Genomic DNA, 8788 nt, shown 5'->3' on the forward strand with positions numbered 1-8788 from the left:
ATGTCTGGAATACACTGCCATCAGACACACACAACTGCACCACCTATCACACTTTCACAAAATGTATGAATACATGGCTAAAGGTCAATCAGATTTGTGGACATGGTCCCTAGTTGTGTATTGCCGCTTTCCATGTCTGTTGTCTGTATTTTGTGAGGTGTGGAAACACTTTGTTTCTTTTATGAATTTTGTCTTTCTGCTTTTTGTTCTGTGTTGCTCTGTCTGTATGCTATGTCTTGCTTGTTCTATGTTGCTCTGTCTGTATGCTACGTCTTGCTTGTTCTATGTTGCTCTGTCTGTATGCTATGTCTTGCTTATCCTATGTTGCTCTGCGTGTGCTCACTGCTCAAAGATTGTCTATATTGTAATTGTTTTTAATAACCTGCCCAGGGACTGTGGTTGAAAATTAGCCGGCTGGCTAAAACCGGCACTTTTACTGAAACGTTGGTTAATGTGCACTGTCCCTGTAAAAATAAAAGAAACTCAAACTCAAACTTGATCAGGGACTTTGCTAGCAAGAAGTCTCAGCGCTGGGCTCTTGGTGAGTAAGGCTGAGCAAGGGCCAGTGATAACTGTAAATGGCATGGCTATGGATATTGGATCACTACACACATGATGCCCACAGGCTGAGAACAAGATATATCTCAAAGTAATGGCTGGATTGCCATAAAATTTGTTGTGCACAATCAAGACCCCAAGCGGAAGAAACCTATTGATTTGGTGACCACTTGACCTTTCCTCTAGCGCCACCATCAGGCCTTTTCCTTTTCATTTTGTTTTCCATTTTCCATTTCCACTTTTACAGCTGCTTATTTTCTAGTTGGTATGTAATACTTAGTTAAAAAAAATCTGCTGCTGATTTTATTATTTTGTTTGTTATATAATTATATAGATGATCATGTTAATTTATTCTAATTGAAGAAGTCAATGTATATTTTAGTCATACTTATTTTAATTTTTTCATCAATGTTAAGAGAATTTTCCATTATCATAAAAATTACATTTAGACTGTAAAAATGGCCTTTAGCACATTTCTTATAGAGGGTATCAGTCTTGCATCAGATAGTAATTCCACTGTATGCAGAATGTTGCATGCATGTCTACACAGTGTTATATCTTCACAGCTCACTGTCACTAAATACCGTACAGTAAATATTGGACTACAGGGGAGTTGCAAGCCTGCAAACGTAGAGATATTTAAAGCTTTGAATGGGTCGATTGGGTTCTGGAGGTATTTGGTTACAGAAACTGCGCAGGGTTGGTGTGGCCTGTGGTGGTGGGGCCCAATGTGATATCTTTTCATGGGGCCCAAAATCTCTGGCGGCGCCCCTGGATACAGAGAATGCCATCAATCGTTATTTTCATTGGTTAATAGCCCACGAGCCATATATGGATGGTTCTGTTCATAACTTTAATTCTAGTTGGCAGAGGGTCCTATGTTATCCATATAAACTGAATTGTCTTGTTTATTGTACAACCCGCTGTTTCTTGTTCGAAATTATTGTATAGTTTGATTAGGTTGCGTCATACACTTACGAATTGATTCATAAAATGTAGTTGAAGAGAACAATGGCAATTGCTTCCAGTGGGATTAAGGGGACACCGTCATTTCTGCAAAGTTTTAATTCTAAAAAGAAAACATTGAAAAAAAGCATTTTAAGCTATAAAGTGCTTATGTTAAATCTCTACTGTAAACAAACGGCTATATAAGGTTCCACACATCAGTAAGCGTTCATAAATAGCACAGTTGCACATAAGCTCCACACATTGAACTGGTTCACAACCTGTTGCTCAACTAAAGCTGTGTTTACACAGGCAGACCAATTCTGATCTTTTGCCAAATTATTTGCAAAACATCTGATCTGATAGGTCAAAATACTATTAGTTGAAAAAGGTCAGAATTGGGCAGCCTGTGTAATGCAGCCTAAAACTACTATGGGAATGCAGGGGAATGTGTTGTCAATTACAGTGGAAACCTCAACATCATCTGCAAAAATAATGATTTACTATTTAGAACCATTTACCAATATGGTCAAAAATAATATGCATCGCCCACCCCCCAAAAAGATGACCATCATTTATAGGCATATATGACAGTGTTTCATCAAATGCTTTTGCTATCCCTTATGGATAAAATAAAATACACATGGCCAAAAGTATGTGGACACCTGCTCGTCGAACATCTCATTCCAAAATCATGAGCATTAATATGGAATTGGTCCCCCCGTTGCTGATATAACAGCCTCCACTCTTCTGGGAAGGTTTTCAACTAGATGTTGGATAATTTCTGCAGGGACTTTCTTCCATTCAGCCACAAGACTATTAGTGAGGTTGGACACTGATGTTGGGCGATTAGGCCAGGCTCGCTGTCTCCATTCCAATACATCCCAAAGGTGTTTGATGGGGTTGAGGTCAGGGCTCTGTGCAGATCAGTCAAGTTCTTCCACACCGATCTTGACAAACCATTTCTGTGTGGACCTCGCTTTGTGCATGGGGCATTGTCATGCTGAAACAGGAAAGACCCTTCCCCAAACTGTTGCCACAAACTTAGAAGCACAGAATCGTCTAGAATGTAATTGTATGCTGTAACGTTAAGATTTCCTCTCACTGGAACTAAGGGGCCTAGCCCAAACCATGAAAAACATACCATTATTCATCATCCGCCAAACTTTACAGTTGGCACTATGCATTCGGGCAGGTAGCGTTCTCCTGGCATCTGCCAAACCCAGATTCGGCAGTTGGACTGCCAGATGGTGAAGTGTGATTCATCACTCCAGAGAACTTGTTTCCACTGCTCCAGAGTCAAATGGTAGTGAACTTTACAGCACTCCAGACAATGCTTGGCATTGCACATGGTGATCTTAGGCTTGTGTGCGGCTGCTCGGCCATGGAATACCGTTTCATGAAGCTCCTGATGAACAGTTGCTTACAGAGGCAGTTTGGAACTCGGTAGCCACAACTGTCAGCAAAAGGTGTGGCTGAAATATCCAAATCCACTATTTAAAAGGGTCTCCACATACTTTTGGCCATGTAGTGTATATATAAATATACATATAGTGTATATATAAATAGGACACAAAGGCATTATTCCTACATCTACATCAAGAGTATGAAGACATAGTTGCATTATTGTGTATTTTCTATATCAACTGAAGTTGAAAAGGCACTATCCTGATTTCAGTCTTCTTTCAGCACGTTTTAGCACATTCACATAGATTGATGAGCAAATCTGAACAAATAGGCCACAACGATATGCAGAACCATCAAGTAACACCCTGGTGGGTGGGGTTATATCCTTCCTGTTTGGCCCTGTCCGGGGGTGTCCTCGGATGGGGCCACAGTGTCTCCTGACCCCTCCTGTCTCAGTCTCCAGTATTTATGCTGCAGTAGTTTATGTGTCGGGGGGCTAGGGTCAGTTTGTTATATCTGGAGTACTTCTCCTGTCCTATTCGGTGTCCCGTGTGAATCTAAGTGTGCGTTCTCTAATTCTCTCCTTCTCTCTTTCTTTCTCTCTCTCGGAGGACCTGAGCCCTAGGACCATGCCCCAGGACTACCTGACATGATGACTCCTTGCTGTCCCCAGTCCACCTGGCGGTGCTGCTGCTCCAGTTTAAACTGTTCTGCCTTATTATTATTCGACCATGCTGGTCATTTATGAACATTTTAACATCTTGGCCATGTTCTGTTATAATCTCCACCCGGCACAGCCAGAAGAGGATTGGCCACCCCACATAGCCTGGTTCCTCTCTAGGTTTCTTCCTAGGTTTTGGCCTTTCTAGGGAGTTAAGCCACCATGCTTCTACACCTGCATTGCTTGCTGTTTGGGGTTTTCGGCTGGGTTTCTGTACAGCACTTTGAGATATCAGCTGATGTACGAAGGGCTATATAAATACATTTGATTTGATTTGATTTGATTTGGTGTAGGCTACTGACAAAGCCACACTTTTATTTATTTCACCTTTATTTAACCAGGTAGGCCAGTTGAGAACAAGTTCTCGTGTACAACTGCGACCTGGCCAAGATAAAGCAAAGCAGTGTGACAAAAACAACAACACAGTGTTACACATGGGATAAACAAACGTACAGTCAATAACACAATATAAAAAATCTATATACAGTGTGTGCAAATGTTGTAAGATTAGGGAGGTAAGGCAATAAATAGGCCATAGTGGCGAAATAATTACAATATAGCATTAACACTGGAGTGATAGATGTGCAAGTAGAGATACTGGGGTGCAAAAGAGCCAAAATAAATAACAATATGGGGATGAGATAGTTGGGTGGACTATTTACAGATGGGCTATGTACAGGTGCAGTGATCGGTAAGCTGTCATTCATACAGTCGTTGGCAGCAGAGAACTCGAAGGAAAGGCGGCCAAATGAGGAGTTGGCTTTGGGGATGACCAAGGAAGTATACCTGCTGGAGCGCGTGCTACGGGTGGGCGTTGCTATGGTGACCAGTGAGCTTAGATAAGGCGGGGCTTTACCTAGTAAAGACTTATAGATGACCTAGGGCCTTGGTTTCGGCATCGAATATGAAGCAAGGGCCAGCCAACGAGAGCATACAGGTTGCAGTGGTGGGTAGTATATGGGGCTTTGGTGACAAAACGGATGGCACTGTGATAGACTACATCCAATTTGCTGAGTAGAGTGTTGGAGGCTATTTTGTAAATGACATCACCGAAGTCAATGATTGGTAGGGTAGTCAGTTTTACAATGTTTATCAGCATGAGTGAATGATGCTTTGTTGCGAAATAGGAAGCCAACTCTAGATTTAATTTTGGAATGGAGATGCTTAATATGAGTCTGGAAGGAGAGTTTACAGTTTCACCATACACCTAGGTATTTGTAGTTGTAAACGTACACATACACAGGCCTACCAAGACATAGTTAAAAAGAGGAAAAGATCCATTCACAATTGTCCCATTAAAATGCCCCGGTATAAAGGAGAGTGAAGATTTCCTTCCTTGAGTTGTTTTAGAGTTTTTTAGAGTTGAGCATACTATGCTGAATGTTCATGCTAATGACGCACAGTGAGCCAAATATAATCTACCACTAGAGGCCAGTGTAGTTCTTTCACAATACAGATAAAGTTTGCCATGTGGAATTGTTGAGATAATATGCTAATGGCCACACAATACACGTTGGTCATACAGTAGGCCGCCCCCTACCATTAAAACGAAAACAGTGTGTAGGTTTGTCTTTCCAAAATGATCAGATGCACTTTGAAGGAATACCCTACTATGATGCTTGATGAGATTCATTCTGAGATGATCAAGACTGAAAGAATGCCATGCACTCAGTAATCTCAAAACCAAATCAAATCAAACGTTATTGGTTGCATACACATATTTAGCAGATGATATTGCGGGTGTAGCGAAATGATCTGCTTTTTTACAATATCCACACACAAATAGTTCAGGAAAGTCAAGTTGTGTATGGCCCAGTACATCACTGGGGCCAAGCTTCCTGCCACCCAGGACCTCTATACCAGGTGGTGTCAGAGGAAGGCCCTAAAGATTGTCAAAGACTCCAGCCACCCTAGTCATAGACTGTTCTCTCTGCTACCGCATGGCAAGCGGTACGGGAGCACCAAGTCAAGGTCCAAGAGGCTTGTAAAACAGCTTCTATCCCCAAACCATAATACTCCTGAACATCTAATCAAATTGCTACTTAGACTATTTGCATTGCCCCCCTACTCTCTGTTGTTATCATCTATGCATAGTCACCTTTACATGACCGGTGACCCCATATTTGTTACTTTTAGTTTTTATTTTATAGGGTATTTTTCTTAAAACTGCATTGTTGGTTTAGGGATTGTAAGCATTTCCCTGTATGACCTACCTACACCTTTTATTTGATTATTGATTTGATTTTATGATGCTTTTGAAGTTTTGCAAACCAATGAAAAAAAGCAAACAAACAAGCATCTGTCTCTATGAATTATCAACAGCCCTTGCTTCCTTTGCCTACTCTTATGTGCCCTTATTTGACACCCGACGTACTGACGCTGCGCGGCGCTGCGGTTCATCCGTTGTAGGTAGACGTACCGCTGCTGATGAGGATGTTGAAACGATGTGACAGACACCCTGGAGCTTTTTCCCCTTTCACGAGAGTTAGAAATATGCCAATGAACTAATGAGTTCATACTGTCTGTGTGTGAGTGTGTGAGAGTCGATGTCAGCGCCCCTGTGGAAATCTAATTAGCATAATAAAAATATCCCCATAAATATCTGTCATTTTAAGGTAGAGATATATATATATATATTTGCATTGGATGCGCCTCAATCCACCACATCTGCTGATCTCGCAATTCTGCATCTGTGGTGAATGGTGGCAGAGCTAGTGCTATGTTTGTCAGACCACGAGACATCCCCCCCAAAATTGGTCTTCTCACAAAATCACCTGTACAGTCCAAACGGTTTGGCCTACAAACTATGTAGGCCTCACAAGACTAATCTGAAGGTTCCCGGTACCAGATTTAAAAAAAAAACGTGTGGAAGTATATATGGAGTCTGTTTAGTGGCAAAACAATAAGTGGTTAAATACATGTGAAAATATATACACTACACACTAAAAGTTTGGGGCCACTGTTCTTGAAAGAAAAGCACATTTTTTGTCCATTGAAATAACATCAAATTGATCAGAAAGACAGTGTAGACATTGTTAATGCTGTAAATTACTATTGTAGCTGGAAACTGATTGCAGCTGCTACAACTGATTGTAGCTGATTTTTAACGGAACATACATAGGCGCACAGAGGCCCATTATCAGCAGCCATCACGCCTGTGTTCCAATGGCACGTTCTGTTAGCTAATCCAAGTTGATCATTTAAAAAGGCTAATTGATCATTAGAAAACCCTTTTGCAATTATTGCCACACCCTGATCAGTTTCACCTGTCCTTGTTATTGTCTCCACCCCTTCCAAGTGTTGCTCGTTATCCCTGGTGTATTTATCCCTGTGTTTCCTGTCTCTCTGTGCCAGTTCGTCTTGTACATACAAGTCAACCTGTATGTTTGTACTCTGCGCCTGCCTTTTCTATTTTCTTTTACTAGTTCTCCCGGTTTTGACCCTTGCCTGTTTTCTGGACTCTGTACCTGCCTGCCTGACCATTCTGCCTGCCCTGACCTCGAGACCTTTAGCATATAATAAATATCAAACACTCAAACCATCTGCCTCCCATGTCTGCATCTAGGTTTCGCCTTGTGCCCTTATAATTATGTTAGCACAGCTGAAAACTGTTGTTCTGATTAAAGAAGCAATACAACTGGCCTTCTTTAGACTAGTTGAGTATCTGAGGCATCAGCATTTGTGGGTTCAATTACAGGCTCAAAATGGCCGGAAACAAAGAACTTGCATTTGAAACTTGTCAGTCTATTCTTATTCTGAGAAATGAAGGCTATTCCATGCGAGAAATTGCCAAGAAACTGAAGATCTCGTACCATGCTGTGTACTACTCCCTTCACAGAACAGAGCAAACTGGCCCTAACCAGAATAGAAAGAGGAGTGGGAGGCCCCGGTGTACAAGCAAGAGGACAAGTACATTAGAGTGTCTAGTTTGAGAAACAGACGCCAAGTCCTCAACTGGCAGCTTCATTCCATAGTACCCGCGAAACACCAGTCTCAATGTCAACCGTGAAGAGGCAACTCCAGGATGCTGGCCTTCTAAGCAGAGTTCCTCTGTCCAATGTCTGTGTTCTTTTGCCCATCTTAATATTTCCTTTTTATTGGCCAGTCTGAGATATGGCTTTTTCTTTGCAACTCTGCCTAGAAGGCCAGCATCCCAGATTCGCCTCTTCACTGTTGACGTTGAGACTGGTGTTTTGCAGGTACTATATAATGAATCTGCTCCAGATACTCAAGTAGTCTTAAGTAGGCCAGTTGTATTGCTTCTTTAATCAGAACAACAATTTTCGGCTGTGCTAACATAATTGCAAAAGGGTTTTCTAATGATCAATTAACCTTTTAAAATTATAAACTTGGATTAGCTGACAATGTGCCATTGGAACACAGGAGTGATGGTTGCTGATAATGGGCCTCTGTACACCTATATCGATATTCCATTACAAATCAGCCATTTCCAGCTACAATAGTCATTTGCAACATTAACAATGTCTACACTGTAGTTCTGATCAATTTGATGTTATTTTAATGGACAAAAAATGTGCTTTTCTTTCAAAAACAAGGACATTTCTAAGTGACCCCAAACCTTTGAACGGTAGTGTGTGTATATATATATATATATACGTTTCCTGATCTGTTTTATATATTTCTCAGATATAGGACAGACACTTCAGAACGAACTTCCTTTAGATTTTTTTTGCTACTCTGTTGTCCCGTGTAGTGAATATGTTATGCAATGCGTTTATATGGTCCAATAGAAGTTAGGCCAAAAATAATTTTGCATCAAATATTTTTTTAATATATTTTTGTTATACTTCAAGGGGTCTTAAAATTCCAAATCAAATAGAAAAATTGCCCTTGGTATGAGCTTAAAACAATTTAAATTAGCTTAGTAGACCCCCGGCTTAGACATGGCTAAGACTGTTATGGGTTAAGGCAATACCACTTTCACCGATGACCACCTCATTGGAAAGTTATACGTTATGAGTTAAAGACTAGAGTCTATATGGCTTTATTGTTCATTTGACAGCATGTTCATCCTGTAGGCTACACTGCAACTTTGAACTCTGGCCTTATTGCGTATGTAACTTACAGTCGATTATCATCATCAATAAGGCTCCAATATCCTACTTTGTATAGGTACATGCATAGCCTATAGTTGCC

This window comes from Oncorhynchus keta, chromosome 34 (assembly GCF_023373465.1).
Source record: "Oncorhynchus keta strain PuntledgeMale-10-30-2019 chromosome 34, Oket_V2, whole genome shotgun sequence".
NCBI classification, from domain to species: domain Eukaryota; kingdom Metazoa; phylum Chordata; class Actinopteri; order Salmoniformes; family Salmonidae; genus Oncorhynchus; species Oncorhynchus keta.